We start from the raw sequence: 19,334 nt of genomic DNA, 5'->3' as shown, positions 1-19,334 counted from the left end.
ATTCTTTTTTAAACTGTTTTATTTATTTTTGTATTTACACCAACATTAGAACATCAGTACTGCATTTAAAATGCAAATTATTATATCTTCAGATGTATGTTCATGCAGTGACACATAAAACAACATATATAAATAATCTTTACACTCAGACTGCTGATCAGATAACATATACTAGCTCTGTACTTAGCAGCTATAACAGGAGAGGCTTCTGCCTAGTGACAGTGCACACGAGTGTCTGGCCTCGTGTATGAAGCACGTCACAGACCATACACAGCTTTCCCTGCTCGTGGTGTTATTGATCTGTAGCACTGTGCAGGCCAGCTGAATATACAGACACAGGCTACACTTAAGTCTGTTTTACAGATGTCTTGTGAATGCATAGGATTTTTACAAGGTCTTCCACCTCCCATTCATCATGTGTTGACTTGTCCAGATTTACTGATCCAGAAGTCTGACACAATGAATAGGTTCTACCTGCTCATCTCTAGCCGGTGTGTTTAGAAGTCAGGGCACATCCATAAGTTACCAAGTATTTATGGCCTTGTGTGCCGTTTTACAACACTTTGTAGACAGGTGTAGCAGTGTCTGCTGGAAATGCCTATTGCTGGGACTGAGGTGTAAATGATCTGTGTTTAACTCGCCAATTTATGGGGGGAGGAATACAGTAACATTTTGTCTGGGTATATGGGTCAGTGTTGAGAGTATTTTCAGCCTTGGTTATTAATGAGCAAATTGATTGGAATATTGTTATCATCCATAATACTGTCAAAGCGACACTTTTAAGCATTGGTGGACCTAGATCATCATCATCATCATCAGTTATTTATATAGCGCCACTAATTCCGCAGCGCTGTACAGAGAACTCACTCACATCAGTCCCTGCCCCATTGGAGCTTACAGTCTAAATCCCCTAACACAGACAGACAGACAGAGAGAAACTAGGGTCAATTTTGATAGCAGACAATTAACCTACAAGTATGTTTTTGGAGAGTAGGAGGAAACCGGAACACCCGGAGGAAACCCACGCAAACATGGGGAGAACATACAAACTCCACACAGATAAGGCCATGGTCAGGAATAGAACTCATGATCCCAGTGCTGTGAGGTAGAAGTGCTGACCACTAAGCCACCGTGCTGCCAAAAATCACATTAGTGGTCCCCTTTCCAAAACAAGGGCTAATTTTGAAGGCAGGATCATAGCTCTGTTAGGACATGGGAGAGGAGACGCCCTTCTTTTAAACAATGGTTATCTTGTTTTCCCAAGAACCAATGGAAAAATAAGCTCCTTAAAGGGACATTACTGCATTAAGAACAAATCGGACCCTAGACAAGATGTATATTTGGGCCCTACACCTGAAATCCCTCAGTGCTCTCTTAACATGATTATACCAGCACTGAGTCTATTGTTTTATTATGTGCCCATTTAATAGACTCTTTGCCACCCACTCTGCACAGATCCTGTTGTTAGCCACAATCAGCAAATCACATTATACACTCGACCAGTAACTTTGACTCCCTTTGCCCAGATGTTCAATTGCACAACTCCTGATTGTACCAAACCCCTATAGCTCAGTTCACCCATTCACTTTACTGCCCTACAGCCTTGTACAGGACACAAGTCACAAGAAAGTTCCAGGTGAAAGTCCAGCAGACTGCACCATATAAAATCCACAAGTGCTCTCCACCCTAAGTCTTCTTCCCAGGCAGCGCCTAGTTCCCAGAACCTGGGTGAGTGAACGTGGAGCTGTGCAAATGCACCTGGCACCTTTGTCATTTTTAGCTGGCCATCTCAAGCCCTTTGGGTCCTTGGCGGGCCCCTATGCTCCCTTGCTTTTAATCTGACTCCTGTACAGGCAAGAATGCACCAGCTCTTTTATTAAAATAGCCCTGACTGTACAGACTAAGACTTCTGGATGAACAAGACAGGAGGACGCTCCTGTGTAACAACACTATTAAGATTAATCACCACAAACAGAAAATCAAGTATTACCCTATATTAAAATATGTTATTACATGTACATTTCCTTTACATATTATAGAAACACAATGGTGTGTAATTGGTGTGCCCACTTTGATTTTTCATACGGAAATTGTTTTTATTCATTCTTATTAACTACTTATTTCCTTTTATGTATTAATGGTCCTAGACATCTCTTTATGTTGGGAATTCTTTGTATCAGACGTTTTGTAGATATCCGGCTTTACCCTAGTAATTGCTTAATTTGATTCAGATTCTCAGTTTTCATTATTAAATGACTGCCCTTAAGGCTATTACTGATGAGAGATTCTGGCTTAATAACCAATGTCTTCTAAGGACAAGATACTAATTTATTCAATAATGGTACACACATCATACACCAGTTCTGCAACAAGTTCTTTCCAAACACAGACACAGAGAAGTTTAATATATTAAGACTAATATATATATATATATATATATATATATATATATATATATATATATATATATATATATGGCAATATAATAGTGCAGAATAAATATATATATATATATATATATATATATATATATATATATATATATATATATATGGGAATATAATAGTACAGAATAAGGAGTACACGGACAGGCAATCGTAAGGACAATTTAAGGCAAAATTCCAAATACTCCTCTTATAGAATACCCTATTACGTCCAACATGACAACACAATAAGCTAACAATACGTTTTATAAAACTGTAATTGAAAAATGATAACACAAAAGCCTCTGCAACTACACCGCCCCCTAACGAAATGAACATCCCCGTCTGTACATAACTAAAAATCTATAAAATAACATATAATCTATCTAAAGCTCTTCTGAAGTCTTTGAAATCTGCACCAGTGTGCATGACAAAACAAGGCCAACATAACTTTTAAATCATTAGCAGAGAATTTATGATCAAAAAAGTCCCCAGGTTTTGTTTTAATGAACCCTTTATGTATCCTACAGCATTTATTTTGTCTATGTACAAGAATTTGGTCAACATTGAAGAACAGATCCTCAGTTTTCGATTGGCCAACACAGTGATGATAACAAATAGTGTCAATACTTACCGCTGAGATGATCTTTACTATGTTCCTTCTGTATGGAAGGAATACATTTTGTATAAAATAAGAAAGAATGATGCAATGCAAGTCTGTCGCCTCTGCTATGTTGCTGTAGTAGACCTGAGCCCTGTGTGCTGTTCCACCAGGCCAATCTGTATGTGACTACAGAAGTTGTGATATAAGCATCATTACTTACAGATAATATTTCATCTTCATCTATTCTCTAATGCTCATACTTGCCAACTCTCCCTGAATGTCAGAGATACTCCCTGAAATAGGAGTGATCTCCCTCCCTCCCTGAAGAGTCTGGCATTCTCCCTGATGCTGAGCCAGTACATGACGTGGTTGGCTTCGCCATCTGTGTCATGATGACACTGTTCAGAAATTGTGTCCTATGTCCATGTATTGATGCCAATGGAGGTGGCCATTTTCATGGAGACCAAGATTTAATCAAATACTGACAGGTAAGACAACATGACTTCAGTAATGGAGACAGAAATGTAAAAGACTCTTCAGTCTGTAGAGATTCATTAGCTGCTTTTCTTTAACGCATAGTTGCCTACTCTCCCGGAATGTCCGGGAGACTCCACATTTCTGGGAGACCTCCTGGGCTCTTGGGAGAGCAGGGCAACCTCCCGGTTCTCGCCCCCGCAATAGATAAGTGGCGGTGGGAGGTCTCAATGATGTAAGTATTGCATCATCAAGCACCGCCCCTGCACGCCCACCTCCCCCGAGATCTCCCCGAAGCCAACGAGGAAAAGTTGGCAAGTATGCTAATGCTTCTAGAATATATTGCAAAATGTAATACATGTTTGCAGTCTGTAATTATACTAAAATGTTAGTTAGCTAATTTTTCAATATGTCAGCCAGTAAATGAAGAAAATAATCAGTTGTAACACTGTCATTGGCAAAATACAAACGCATTAGTTGCCAGCATTTAAAAAGTTAAAACGAATTGACTTCCGTGATCTACAGTTAAACTCTTGAATGATTTAACCAGAGTACTCGGGGAGCATTGATCATTGTCCAGTTTACCAAACAGGAAAGAACTTTCCTGCAGTTATACACAAACATCTGAGAGCAATCTACTAAAGTGAGTCAAGTTGCTTTACAGTTTCAGTGATTTAACATTATAAATTACAGCAAATGTCTATTATTCAGACAGATTACTGTCTGTGCGTTGCTGTAAAGAAGACTTGGAACCGTTTGTGTACACACTAGAACAGATCTGCCAGCCATAACATTACAGAGCTGAGTTTTGCATGTCGTAGCCTTACAGAAAGACAGAGGGGTTAATTTGTGAGCCAGAACAAGATGCAAATGAGCAGCACATAGTTTTTTGAGCAAATGTCTCTATTTGGCAGCTGTGCGCATACATAAATCTGTGCGCATAGTCCGCAACTGAAAGTATCTGTGCAGAAGCCTTGTGGGGTCGTATGTGACGGTCAACCAGAGATTTCAAGTAAACTTTTTACTTTTTACTCCATGTACATTACCCCACTTCAATTTTCACTGTTTCTTTCATTCTCATAAAATACTGCTTGAGGGATACTCACGAGAGAGAAGGAAATAGTGATTGGGTCTCTGTTTATGTCTTGTGCCATGTTTGCATATGTTAATATTTTTATTACATTGATTTTTGCACATTTACATTTGTACTCTTCAGCATTAAATGTTACTGGTTGGCGCAAAAGCCGCTCCATGGCCCGATCACTGCTACATCAGAGAACGTGCAAAAATCAAGATGTTCTCCACTCATTTAAAGACTTTGTAGACATCTGCTAGACTGGGATAAGTGTGCACTCTCCTCCCCTTGAAGTTCATTAAAACAAATTATCCCTTAAACGTAACTTCATTTGTGCCTATGGCTGTTCAGCCAGGTGCACTCAGCAGGGCCTGATTAAGGGTTCAGGCCGTCCTGGACTAATAAGCTCATAGCACTCCCTCCCCTTCCACACCAGGCTACTATGCCAGCCAAAATTGAACTCATCCTTAATATAAAATCCAGCTTCCGCCATCCCTTCAACCTCCAAGTTTTATGTTCACACATTCGAAACTCCGCTCCACGTGGCTTTTTAAACAGGTGACTTTGTCACTCATTTAATATTCATTAACAACAGAACTGTACAGTGAAACAGAGGTGTGAACGAGCGCTAATGAGGGCGAAGGTGGAGGGAGAAGTGTTTCACCTCCACTTGTTGCCATCCTTCTCCTGCTCGCTTATTGTCAAGCACCCACCCGAGGATGACTCATTGCTTTCAGTCTTTATCATGGGAATATGTCATTTTTCTTTCATGTTTGCTTTTCACTTTTCGAGAACAGCGATTCTATTCTATTTTTTTTTTTTTTAAATATATTTTTATTCAGATTTTTGTCGAAAACAACAGAAAAAAATATGAACGGTACAAAGTTTGTTATGCTCAGACAATTCATAACAATATTAACAACAAGAGTTTGCAAAATAGGTGAGACCTAAAACTCGGGGTCACCACAAACGTAGTGGTCCGCAAGATTAATAATATGCAGATAAGCGAGAGTCAAAAGAGATATGGTTATGAGATATCCAGAGTACCGTGAGGGGAAACTGGAGAGGGGAAAAGGGAGAGGAAATAGTGGGAATGGAACATGGAGGGGAGACAGTTTGGGGGGAGAGGGAAGGAAGGAATGTTAGTAAGGGGAAGAGCAAAGAAGAAGAAGGAAGGGGAAGGAGAACCTAGCTAGACTCGGCACCGACAATTACTAGGGTAACGTTGTTTTCATTCTTTAAGAAGGGGAAGGTGTAGCAGAGAAGTAATCTTGCCACCTGTGCCATGTGGAGAGAAATTTGTAAGGGCGATCATTAACTACACTAGTCATGTGCTCTAGGTTGTGTATTTGCCAAACACTTTGAATTAGTTCCGAAACAGAGGGGCTTTTTGATTGTTTCCATTTCTTGGCTATTAGGCATCTGGCTGCGGTCAGGATATGGCCTGGGAGTAGCCACATAATTTTGTGGGTGTCAGGGGGAAGTCGAGGGAGGAGAAAGTGTGAAAGATGGAATGGAGATCTTAGATTAGACACTTTATAAATAAGGTCAGCTACCTCCTTCCAGAAGGGGATGATTTTCGGGCAGTTCCACCAGATGTGGGACAGGGAGCCACGCTGGCCACAGTTGCGCCAGCAGAGGTCCGAAGTAGCCGGATAGATTGTTTTCAGTCTGGATGGGACTAAATACCACCGGAACAAAAGTTTGTAGGAGTTTTCTTTTATATTTGTACAGATGGAGGATTTGGCGACAGCCTCGCGTATCTCAGTCCATTCCTCAGGATCCAGAGACTCGGCCATCTCCTCCTCCCAGCGGAGCTCATGAGTCTCCTTGTCAGGCAGATTATGATTCAATAGTAGAGAATAGAAAGTAGATATCAAGCCTTTAGAAGACGTTTTGTTTTTACAGAAGGTTTCTAGGGGTGAGCGATTGTGAGGAGCACGAGGGTCTATTAAGGAGGTGAAAATGTGACGAATTTGAAGATATTGGTAAAACACGGAGGACGAGAGATGGAAACGCTTACGAAGATCAGCAAAGGTTGGAAAAAAACCCATTGGGACAATATCGGAAAGAAACAAAATATTCTGTTTTGTCCATTGGGAGAAAGATTTCGGGTTGACCCCTGGGGGGAAAGAGGGGTTATGCCATAGAGGGAACATTCGCTTGGGATTAGACAAGAGTTTAAAAGTGCGGGTGCTATATCTCCATATTTCAATAGAGAAACGAACTGTAGGAGGGAGGGAGAGCAGGGGAGGAAGGTCCTTAGGGTCTAGCCAGAACAAAATACTGGGAGATAGCATCTGGAGGAAGTCAGCCTCTGTGTCAACCCAAAGCCTAGTTTGGGGGGGAGAATGAGAAAGAACGGCTTGGGTAAGATGTGACGCCAGGTAGTATTTATGGAGGCACGATAGCCCCAAACCACCATTCCGGGCGCGACGAAAGAGAACTTTGAGACGAACTCTAGGACGACGGCCGGACCATATAAATTGTGAGATGCTTGTCTGGAGATCTTTCAGAAAGAGTGATGGGACACGAACAGGGAGAGTCTGGAAAAGGTAAAGAATCCTAGGAAGAATATTCATCTTGACTGAAGCCACTCTACCAATCCAAGAGATATACCTTGGGGACCAGGACTTGAGATCGCGCTTCAGGGCGGATGCTAGTGGGGGAAAGTTAGCCGAAAATAGACGATCATATGTTTTGGTGAGATTGACACCTAAGTATTTAATGTGATGGGGTTGCCAATGAAATTTAAAGGTGTAATGCAAGTGAGTTTGGGTGCTCGGATGGAGATTAAGGGCCAGGGCTTCAGTCTTATCGGAGTTGATTTTAAAGTTTGAAATTAGACCGTACTCATTAATTTCAGCAAAAACAGAAGGGACAGAGACATGAGGGTTTGTGAGGGTTAGAAGGACATCATCTGCATACAGGGCTAGTTTCGCCGATCTTAAACCTGTGGAAATACCAGTTATATTGGGGGTGAGGCGAATCCTGGAGGCCAGAGGTTCCATCATTAGGGCAAAGAGGAGGGGAGAAAGGGGGCATCCCTGTCTGGTACCATTCCGAATTGAGAAAGCCTCAGAAGCACATCCGTTAGCCAGGACCGTTGCTGAGGGGTTGAAGTAGAGAGAGGCAATTCCATTGAGGAAGGGACCTTGAATGTTTGATGTTTTGAGAACCTCACGCATGAAAGGCCATGAGACCCGGTCAAAGGCTTTTTCAGCGTCAAGCGCGAGCACCAGAGCTGGGGTTTTAAGCTTATTTGAAGCGTGGATTAAGTTGATGACTTTCCTTGTGTTATCGGCTGCCTGGCGGTTGGGAATGAAACCCACCTGGTCGATTCTATTCTATTTTAAAATTAATTTCACTTTATTCCCCACCCAGTCACATTTTTGCCCCCGGAAAAATTTTGCCCCCCTCCAAAAAAACCTTGTGCCCTAGTCAGCCTATTGGATAATCAGGCTTTGTCATTCAGTAAAGACCCCCATCATAATCACCATCTATATAGCGCTACTGATTCCACAGCGCTGTACAGAGAACTCACTCCCATCAGTCCTTGCCCCATTGGAGATTACAGTCTAAATTCCCTAACATACACACACAGACCAAGAGAGACAGAGAGACAAGGGTTAATTTTGATAGCAGCAATTAACCTACTAGTATGTTTTTGGAGTGTGGGAGGAAACTGGAGCACCTGGAGGAAACCCACGGAAACACAGGTAGAACGTACAAACTCCTCACAGATAAGGCCATGGTTGGGAATTGAACTCATGACCCCAGCGCTGTGAGGCAGAACTGCTAACCACTTAGCCACCGTGCTGCCACAACTCTCTCAAAGCTTTCTTCCCCTCCGGTCTCTGCCTCTCAGCATGCTTACCCATATCTATTCCTGTACAAACCAGTGCACAGAACTGGAGGTAAGATAACCGCACTAACTGCGCCTTTACAGTTTTCCAACTGTGTTAATGACCTTGAGAGTTTTGTTAATTAGGTTATTGAGTTGATTCTTTTCAAGTGCAGCAGCCCGGCATTTGGCATGAAAGTCAGCTTATTATAGCATCGATGCAACACATCATCTCATGAAAATAAGATTATAATTAGTGCAAGTCAAAGGAGAGTAAATGAATCACTTTTGACTTTACAGTAGTATCAGCTCATGTACAGGAAGACATGTTTCTGTATGGAGTGTTAATATGAATGAATGTGAGACAGTTACATAATAAGATAATGACTTACTCTGCTGCCAGAAGAAAGGGCTAGATACACAGTTCATGTCAGAGATGTTCTGCGATGCATTTCATGATGGGATAGAAACGTGACCATAAGAACATCAGAATATTTTTTGTAGCACGTGTCCCTGGTAACTTGATTTACTGGTGAGTCCTGCAAACAAATGTCTGTGTTTCTGATTGCACTTATTGCAGCAAAGACAGAAGGCCCAAACGTCTACCAGTAATAACTGTCATAAGTAATAATAAGAGCAACCAGGAAAGCAACCAAGAAGCAATTGCACTATCAAATCTCCCAACAATCCAGATTTGGCTCATTGCACAATATATTGCCAACCCCTAGTGTACAAAGCAGAACCCATGCCCCCTGTGGTAGTTTAGTTAACGCCACCCATGCTTTTCTATAAGCAGCTATCAGCCTGCTATATCGGTTAATGGCAGCTCGGTTTCCATTCTTTCACCTAACTCCAACTGCAAACCAGAGTTGAGGGCAGGAAACTGTTTCTTATGAGGCAATAATAGAACAGATTCATGATGTTCAGCTCCTGCACTGAGTTTACTGGGGCAGAAGATATTGAAATGTTATCATGCATTAGGTTGGTAGTAGTCCTGATGGAAGAGTGAGATGGTCACTGCGTGCACCCACCTCAGTGGTAGGCCCCATAGCAGCTGCACTGGTTGCTCCAGTGGTAGCTCTGCCATTGATAGAGTGGTTGATTAAATCTAGAATTAAGACTTGTTCTTTTCATTGTAATTTGGAGAAGACTATCAGGCCTAGAACGCTGGACCACGGTGTAATTCCCACTAAGCTTGTTTTTCCCAACATCCTGTCCTAGTATAAATACATTGTATTATGGAAAATCACACACCAGATTACAGGGACAATCCCAGGTTTTAAAGATGTCCCTGTAAATATGTGTCCTGTGACTGTCCCTATTACACAGTACAAATGCTCCTCATCTGAATATAAAACACAATTATCACTACCTAGTCTTCTTTTCTGGGATTTATAAGTATTTATTGGCAACACTCAACTCTATATCTCTTCCCGTGAACTCTGTACTATCTCGTGTAACCAACTGTCTTTCTGTTACCTCCACCCGGATGTCCCAAAGCTACCTAAAGCTCAACATATCCAAAACTGAACTTATCATTTTCCCTCCTAACAGAATCACAACCTCCTTTCAAGTCTCCCTCACCATCAATAGCACCACAGTTACCTCAGTCTCCCAAGTCCGATGCCTTGGAGTCACATTTGAGTTTTCTGTATTCCTCACATCCAATCTCACCCCCAGTCCTGTCGACTTCAACTTAGAAACATTGCTAGAATACGTCCTTTTCTTACCCAGCATGCTACCAAAACTATTATCCATTGTCTCACTATCTTTCATCTTGACTACTGCAACCTCCTGCTATCTGGCATTCCCGACATCCATATATCCACACTTCAATCCATCCTAAATGCTGCTGCAAGACTGATCTTCCTGTCTCATTGCCTCACCACTTTGTAAATCCCTACACTGGCTCCCTGTGTCCTCCAGAATCCAGTTCAGATTACTCACCCTTACCTACAAAGCCCTCAACAACAACACTATCCCTGCATACATATGTGGTGGCCGAGACTAGATGGGACTTCCTTCCCTTACCTTGTCCTCCAGACACGATTCAGGTTCTTTTTTATTCGGACATCCAGTGGTCAGGAGATAAATACTTCAATGAGAGGGACAAGGATTGGTCAAATAACTTGGGTTTATTAATAACGCGGTAAAGATAATTTTGGTAAGCCACCGCGCCACTGACCCCTTCAACTCAATGGTAATGACAAAATATTCATTTGATCAACATACAGCACAATAGCATTTAACATATAATATACAATAAATCAATTTTCAGGTAAATCACTTAACATTAATATTCAACTAAAACATTTGGTTCACCAATATTATCCCTGGTAACGTTACCATATCTTACACTCAGTCCTGGGTTGAACTGTGCACAGGAATTTAGTAGAAGTGCTGCATGTGGTTGGGGCCCATAAATTACTTTTTCACGCCAAATAAACTGATGATCTTTTGTATTACACGGTCTCTTTATTTTCTCTCCTCTCACACTGTTCTCAGTACATAGCTCAGTCTGTTTAGTGTGATGTCACAGATCTCTATACTGCTTATTTGTTTTCAGTACTTTCCTTTTTACTCACACCTCTCTTTGGCTCCCTTCATATCTTCTTCTCTTCTTACACTTACTTCACTTTTAATCTGCTTATAGATCACTTTGTCCGATTTTCATTCTGTCCCTATTTTTCTCTCTCAGTCTATGCAGACACAGGGATCTCTCTCCCTCAGAAGTCTAGAACTTTCCTCTCCCCACTGCCTTCTGGGAGTTCACAGTTATTACCAAAGTTAGTGGACTTGTTGCTAAGCCACACACTCCTCCTTCCTGTTACTCCCGGCAACCACCAACCACTCCCCACTGTCACCCCCGGCAACCACCAACCACTCCCAACTGTCACTTCTCCCTCAAGAAAATATATATATTTTTGAAATCTTTATAAAAACTTTTAACAATTAACAAATTAAATTAACAAATTAAAAACATATAGATACACCCCAGGGTACTCAGATTTTGGGGCACCACACATCTCACATCTCATATAAAAATATACACTCCCTCTCATCCTCTTAGATCTACCTCTGACCTGCGCCTCATCTCGTCTCTGGTAACCATTTCTCACTGCCGCCTAAAAGACAGTGTTTAGACACTCTCTGAAAACCATTTTGTTTGAGCTTTCTTTACCACCGCTGATGGCACACACTAATACACCCTCACAACTGTCCCAATTTCCACTGTGAATCACACTTGCTCCTCTTGTTTCAACTCTGCCCTCTTTAACTGAAGCTCTCTTTTGAGCAGACCACACCCTGAGACCCATCCTATTCATCAGCTCATCTATGTAAACCTGCTCAGTGCACAGGCCTGTGCCAGAGTATTAGGCTCCAAGCCTTTACTCCAGCGGTCCAGTGCATATTGTGGCTGATTCCTGTGTATCCTGACTCAGACTGTTCCTGACTTTTCTCCTGCCTGTCGTTTGATACTGTGTATTCCTGATTGTTGCTGACCCGGCTTGTTCTGACAATTCTTCGGTTTCCTGATTTGGCATTCTGCAGTCCGTAGTGTACCAGTCCTGGCTATGTTGACCAATCTCTTGCATTTTAACACCAGCATGTTTCGCCTGGAAGCAGAACAGAGGGTCCCCACCTGCAAACTCACTTGCAGCAAATCCCAAATCTCCTTGCAGGGATCCCTGGTGAAAACCAGTGGTTTGTTAGACTCCGTGCCTCTGTTACTACCAGCGCTAATCCAGGTGGGCGAAAGTGAATCCTCTATATCTGCTAGATTCAGTGGCGCACGCAGGGGGGGGGTTTCTGGGTCTCCAGAAACCCCCCCTCCGCTAAAAAGTGCCCTACATATCGGCACTGTAGTATATAGCAGCCGCGGCGCTGTCTAAGAAGCGTCCGCGGCGGTGCTGTATTGTATACAGCACCGCCGCGGACGCTTCTTTGACAGCACCGCGGCTGCTGTATATTACAGTGCAGCCGAAACGGCAGGTCTCTAGGATTTTTTTTTCCGGGGGCGGAGGAAACCCCCCCCCCCCCCCGAAAAATCCTCTGTGCGCCCCTGAGACTGGTGACATAGCTGGAGATTAGGGAAAGGAGAGGCTATAGGGTGGCATATGGGCTACCTGGTGGATTGTAATGCTATATGGGCATATTGGTTACAGGGGTGTAAGTGGGCTACATGGGGGCATGCAAGGCTTTATGGGGCATATTGTGGCATGTGAGGCTATATAGAGTAATTTTGGCTATATAGGACATATTGTTTATCTTGTATGTGAGGCTGTATGGAGGTAAATTGGCTGTTTTGGCTTATATATTGGCTATATGTTGCCATAAATGCTACGGGCAACTATATAGAGGAGTATGAAGGAACAGTTGTGTCTGATTTATATTGTATTTCCTTTGTCATACTATGAACATTAAGTAATTATATTTAGTAAACCAAATATATATGTTATCAGTGTGTGCATGCTTTGTATTCACCTCTGCAGTACATACATACCTTGTTCTCCACATCATGCATCTTAGATGTACATTCTTTCACAATTAGTGTGCCATGTGGTTTCAATTTTGCTATAATATTCTGTCTTGTGTATCACACTGCATTATCGAATTCATTTAGCGGTGTGCAGTGCCCCACGGTTATACTGTTTGCGTGCTGAACCATTATTTTGGCTGCACACTTCGCACTCTGTGCAATGTTATTTTTGGCAATCTCATTGTAAAACATGAAGATTACCAGTGTATAGAGAAAACTTACACTCACACTGCTGGCATGTTTATTGGAAAGAGATGGTACAATATGCTTCATTGTAGCCTTACATATCAGAGAAATATCCCCCCATTGTTGTTATTAAATAAATTGTGTCACCAAAAGGATCTTTTGAGGGTTAAATCTGAAACTCCCCGTGATGAGGGCCATGTGTCTTGGGGTCATTGTGTGATGGTACTGAAGCATTGACAGCATATTTGATGCCCTCTGGGGACAACAGGTTTTGCTTCTCATTAACACAGAACTCAGATCAAAGACTGGTCCCCACTCAACCCCTCACAGATGCCTTTGTCCTTTCTGATTCACAGTTACATACTCTTAATTAGGTGCCTTATCTTATACTTTAACATGGCTCTTACCTACAATTATTAAATGTAAAATATAACACATTTCTGTGATATGAAAAGATTCATTTAAATTCACAACAATCCCGCAAAAGAAAAGTTTGCATTTGTAAATCTCATATATATTTCCAGGCAATGAGTAACAAGATCACAGGAATGCACACTTACACATCAAGGTCTGGTCACATTGAGTCCTTCTCCAAGTGACTCCATCCTCTTTGTTCTTCCTCTCCGCCTCACGTGCTGCTTTTGACAAAGGTCACAGGATTGTTTCAGAAAAGTTTGAAAAGGAGAGCGAGCTTTCTTAAGGTCACTCCTTGGATCAGATGAAGGACAGCTGTGCGGATATAGAAGCCAGTGTTCAGTTCTTTGCTAGATAGATATGACTGCAGTCCCAACATAGGTAGGAAAAGATGCACGTATACAAAAGTGTGTGTATGTATATGTATCCGACTCATAATATGCATATGCATATATATATATATATATATATATATATATATATATATATATATATATATACATATGCATATTATGAGTCGGATACATATCAAGATGTACCCAACTAAAAACAGTGGTATTTGCGGCAGTGTACTTCAGGAATGACACATGTGTATACTTACATGTCCTAATAATATAGAGATAGCATAAAGGTGCAGCTTAACAGTGGTTGTAGTAAATGTTAAAGTCACATTACCTTTGCCCTATATGTAAACAACTGATGGGGGCTGACCCCCATGTTTTGGTTCTGAATGTGGTTTTGGTTCTAAAACATGCTTCTGTTTTGGTTTTGCAACTAGTTTTGCCAAAAAATCATGAAAGGTTTTGGTTTTGGATCTGGATTTAATTAAAAATGATGAAAAATAGGTAAAATAATGTCATTTTTAGCTGTTTTTGCTCCTATATTACTATTTATGGCATTAACAGTCTTTTTCAGTCATTTCCAGTCTATTTTCTAATGATCTCTTCACAACTATTCAATTTTTACCAATTTTGCCATCATTACATTTGCTTTCTCCCATTCAATTCCAAAAATAATTAAACTGCATAGTGTTGATATCTCCCTTTCATTGCACCCAAACCTTCTTTGCATGTTCAGACTTACTATTAGTGTAATTGAATAAATAACCACACGGACACCAATTTATATTTGGCAAAAGGTCACAATTTTTATTTAAACAAAAATGGTGGTGGAGAGAGCACTGCGAGTCAGCTAACAACTAATAGCAAAACCAAACAGTAGAAGATCAAATTGCCATTATACCACTGGTCCCAGGATATAATAATTTACGATAAGCTGATGCTAAATTTGGCATCAGAGTGACTACACCCCTTCTGGACTCACAATGACGTGTCCACACAAAAGGGCCAAGAGTCAGGTTACTTCAAAAGGGGCAGTGGCCTGCGGCCAATCAGCAATAGCACCGTATGAATTAGTCGCTGACTGTAATGCTCTCCTGCCTTCTGTGCCTTCTCTATGAAAGGGAAAAAGAAATATTGGTTAACAGTAATATAGAGAAGTAATGCAACAAAACAGGTACATTTGCAGGGCGTGAGGGAGGTATTTGGTGGAGCAAAAAAAGAGACCCACTGTAAGGAAAATATATAGAGTAGTCTAAGACCCTCCCTGTGGATCTTATTGGCTGGGAATGCAGGAGACTTAACCCCTAATGGTTAAGTGAATAATGCTCACACAAACACATTAGTTTAAGTGCCTTTGGCTTATGGCTTCTCTTGTCATAATCATTCCATCCGGTTCTCTAACTCCATCACATGACGTAAATTGTCATCCATCATATCTCCATCTCTATGTGTATTTTTTGCCAGGGACAAATTCTGCACTCTTAATTTCTCAGAATGTGGAATTTCAATTGCATTGTCAATACATGTTTTGCGTAACCAAATCTGCATCAATGTAAATATTAAACATACCTACTTCTTAAACTTCACTAATAGAACATATAAATATTATTTATGTACATTCCATATTTACATACATGAGTCTTGGGGACCACTGCAAGTCTCAGGCAGTCCCCTTTACCCTGGGGTTGGATGAATCATCCCCGGGGGACTGATTCTTCAGCCCTCTCCATAAATATATACAAGTCCACTTGCATGATTCAGAAAGGTAGCAATACGGCACATATTCCTGTATTTAGCCAGATCTAACTTACTCGTAGCATAATTATTAAATAACCACATAAGTTAAATAAGGTATTTTAAAGAGTTGCTCATGGCTAACAATGAATGCTTTGTCCATTGAGAAGTGCATAGTGCTAGTCTTTGAAGATTTTGGAATGGGTGTAGGCCACCTTTGACTATTTACTTTTATAAATGTCTTTATTTATTTATATGACTGTCCATCCAATGACCTGTGCCTGTTACTGTAGTGTCACTGTCTATGATGGATGACCTCTGACATTCAAATGTATTGTGTGCGTAGTCTTTAGAGTTTTGTAGTATGGGTGCAGACCACCTTCGTCTATCATCATTTATTTATATAGCAACAATTGGGTATCTACTTGTGTAAATATCTACTGACATCTGATTGTTACTGCCTCTTCACACTCCATAATGCCTGCTGTGTAAAGTTTCAGATTTAGTGTGTGTGCGTAGTGTTTCAACATTTTTATCTTTTACACATTATACTAAATTTTTGTTGTTTTTTAATTTATCTATTGGACTTGCTTCAGTTTGTGGTATGGCAAATTGCATTTTTTTTTTGCAGCTGCTGCTGCAATGTTCTTCCTGTAGTAGCTGAATGTCGAAAATGCCCAAAAAAACCTACACAAGCAACCACCATTTTTTAATACAGATGTCACTGAATGACCCTTTAGAAATTGACAAGTATTGCAAAATAGAAAAAGTTTACAATATATAGCATTTTTTTGTGGTGTGCAGCTGCGTTGACACTCACACGCAAATACCCAGTTTTTTTTTAAATTAAATCAGATCTCACTTTTCCACACAAGATTACTTTAACTAAAAAAACGTAACATTTTAAAATAAATAAATCTATTTGTTTTTTGGATTCTAGTGCTAATAGTCATACAGCAAAAGCACACAGTTTTTCTCCACTAAATATACTACTTAGTTCATAATGATATCTAGCTCAGTCTATATACTAGTACTGTTATATATGCATTAATTACAAACAGTAGCCACTACTCTGTCTAAACTCTCTGACAGACTGAAATTAAAACCAATTGATAAGCAAACAATTCTATCTGACCGATCGCTACAGAACTACTTTACAATAATCACAACTATTCTATTGTTTTCTCTGTGTTCCTCTTTCTCCCTGAATGCTATTCTCAGAGCAGAGCACTGCAGCTAACCTCCTCCCTACACGCTGCCTGTTCTAAAATGGCACATAAGAAAATGAGGGAGGGCTATATATCAATATATCTATATCTATATCTATGATATCGATCCAAAACTCTCATGAGATTTGCATCGATATTTCCCCGGAAATTACGTTTTTCCTCGTTTTCAAATCAGAAATTGGCCCTCAAAACCAAGTCCTAACTCTGTTTCCCTCAGAACCCCAAATCTCGGATCTGTTGGATTTCTCTGAATCCGAACCGTACATCTCTAATGTAAACAATATAATAATGTAAAGAAGTGTCATATACCCATTAGAGAAAATTGCTAAGTAATGTGAAAGTTGCATTGGTAAAATGTAATTAATACACAAACACAAAGTACAAATATTAAGATCAAATAGTAAAAATATTGGATAGAATAGACGGCCACAACTGGATATAATCCCAGTGCTAATGATTTAAGTACATTAAGCTGGATTGTGCTGCTGACGGTCATCATTGCATATGATTGTAATAGCTCTCCGACACGACATACATCTCCTAAAAGGAGAATCTGAGGATGCTTCCCCATCTAATTGTGTCACAGTTATGTGAACATGTCCTTATTGTACCCAGCCTGTGTTTGCCCGCCTCTGCCTGCCACCGTTCCACCACGCTTAGATGAATGCGTGTGTATTTTTGGTGTGCATACACAGTGCGAAAATGTGCATGTAACGCAAATAAATTAATGTACAGCCATCCAACATTTGCCATTTCTATCCAGAATCACTGTAATATGAGAGAACAGTCAGTCACACTATAAGTAGGTCATACATCTTTATTTCAGTTTCCATTAAACTGTCAGAGGCTTAAAATGACTCTATGATTTTGTGCAACATAAGTGGGGTTATGTTCACCCCTGGAAACTTACTAATGATGCTGGATGTAAAACTAGTCTTATTGAACAGATTAGTAAAGCTTTATGGGAATTACAATAATATACTGCGAGATATAACGTGTAACTTAATAATGTATTATTTTTCACTTGACTGCAGCAGGGTTGTAAAGCTATACATAGCCATTCCCACATATGTGCAATGTTTTAACCACTATAATTTACTTTGTTAAAAAGAAAGAAGTCTTATAATAAGGAGATGGTCTGCCAAATATAGTGCCTTTAACTGACCTAGGGCTGATACTTACCAGGATTTATTTTTTGATCTTTTGATTACTCTGAAGAACTGATGCTGAGTTAAAGCACCTAAAAATGCACGTGTTGGAAAAAGCGAAAACGTAACTTGTAATCTCCTACCATGTTAGGATAAGCCCCTTAATCATTCCAATATTACAGTTTTTCCCCCAAAATACTGCTTGGCTCTGCTTCATTTATGTCTTAAATTAGTGATAATAGAGAGGTGACATAAGGGCTGCCTGTACTGCATGCAGGGGCAAACGCAGGGTTTGTAGAGGGGGTTTCCACACCACACTGCCAGTGGGCGTGACCAGCATGCATGGGGGTGTGCCTATAATTTTAGACAGTGCTTGGCTGCTCTCCAACTCTTCCTATCCCCATAATATAAATGGACAATGCTGCGTGGACTACTGTTAGGTGCACACAGCTCTCCCTTTTCAAGCAGAACTGTGTGAAGTGGGAGCAGGGTCCAGCCACCTCAATTATACAGTGCTCCAGTCTTGGAGGGGGGTTTCCAGCCACTAGGAAAAAACACCCTCGGTTTGCCTATGGCATGTGTCACTTTTGTGCTTTTCAGTTTATGCCCTACTGGAAGGTTCAAAGTATAGGACAAGGCCGGGTCAGAGGAGTTGGAAAATGCAAGGGACAAAAAATCCCCCACCGCAAAGCAGGGAATGCCCCCCTTCTGTACCCCTTTATCTTATTTTAAAAATCTCATTGCGCAAAAGGAAACCTTATTTTTGCATATGGGTGCAAAAGGAGGCGTATGTATGTTACTAATTCCCCCTCAGAAAGGAACACCCCTCATCCACCAAACCCCTCCCATCACACGGTGCAGACTTTGCACCAAAATCGTCGCAGCCATTTAGGAATAAACTGTGTTCACCATCCAGCGGATGTAGCACGGAGCGACACAACTTGCTTCATTGACGGGAAGTTGAGGGACTGTGTCAGAGCGAGACACAATGGTCATGTGATTTGATGGCTTTACACACATACTTGCCAACTCCCGGGAAACAAGTTTCCGGGAGAGTGGGCGTGACTGGAGGGTGGGAGGGGACGGGGCGAGGCCAATCGCGTCATTTTGGCCCCGCCCCCGTGAAACCGTAATTTACATCGCGGGGCGGGGCCAAAATGACACGATTGGCCTTGCCCCTCCAAAATGTCGTGATTCACTGAGAATCGCGTCAAATGACGCGATTCTCTGTGAAATCCGGGATGCGGGAGAAATGCCAGCTCCCGCAGGAGCCCGGGAGACTGACCCAAATTTCGGGAGTCTCACAAACTTTCCGGGAGAGT

The sequence above is a fragment of the Mixophyes fleayi genome, chromosome 1, assembly GCF_038048845.1.
Source record: "Mixophyes fleayi isolate aMixFle1 chromosome 1, aMixFle1.hap1, whole genome shotgun sequence".
In the NCBI taxonomy this organism is placed as follows: domain Eukaryota; kingdom Metazoa; phylum Chordata; class Amphibia; order Anura; family Limnodynastidae; genus Mixophyes; species Mixophyes fleayi.
Note: the sequence above shows the minus strand (reverse complement) of the source record.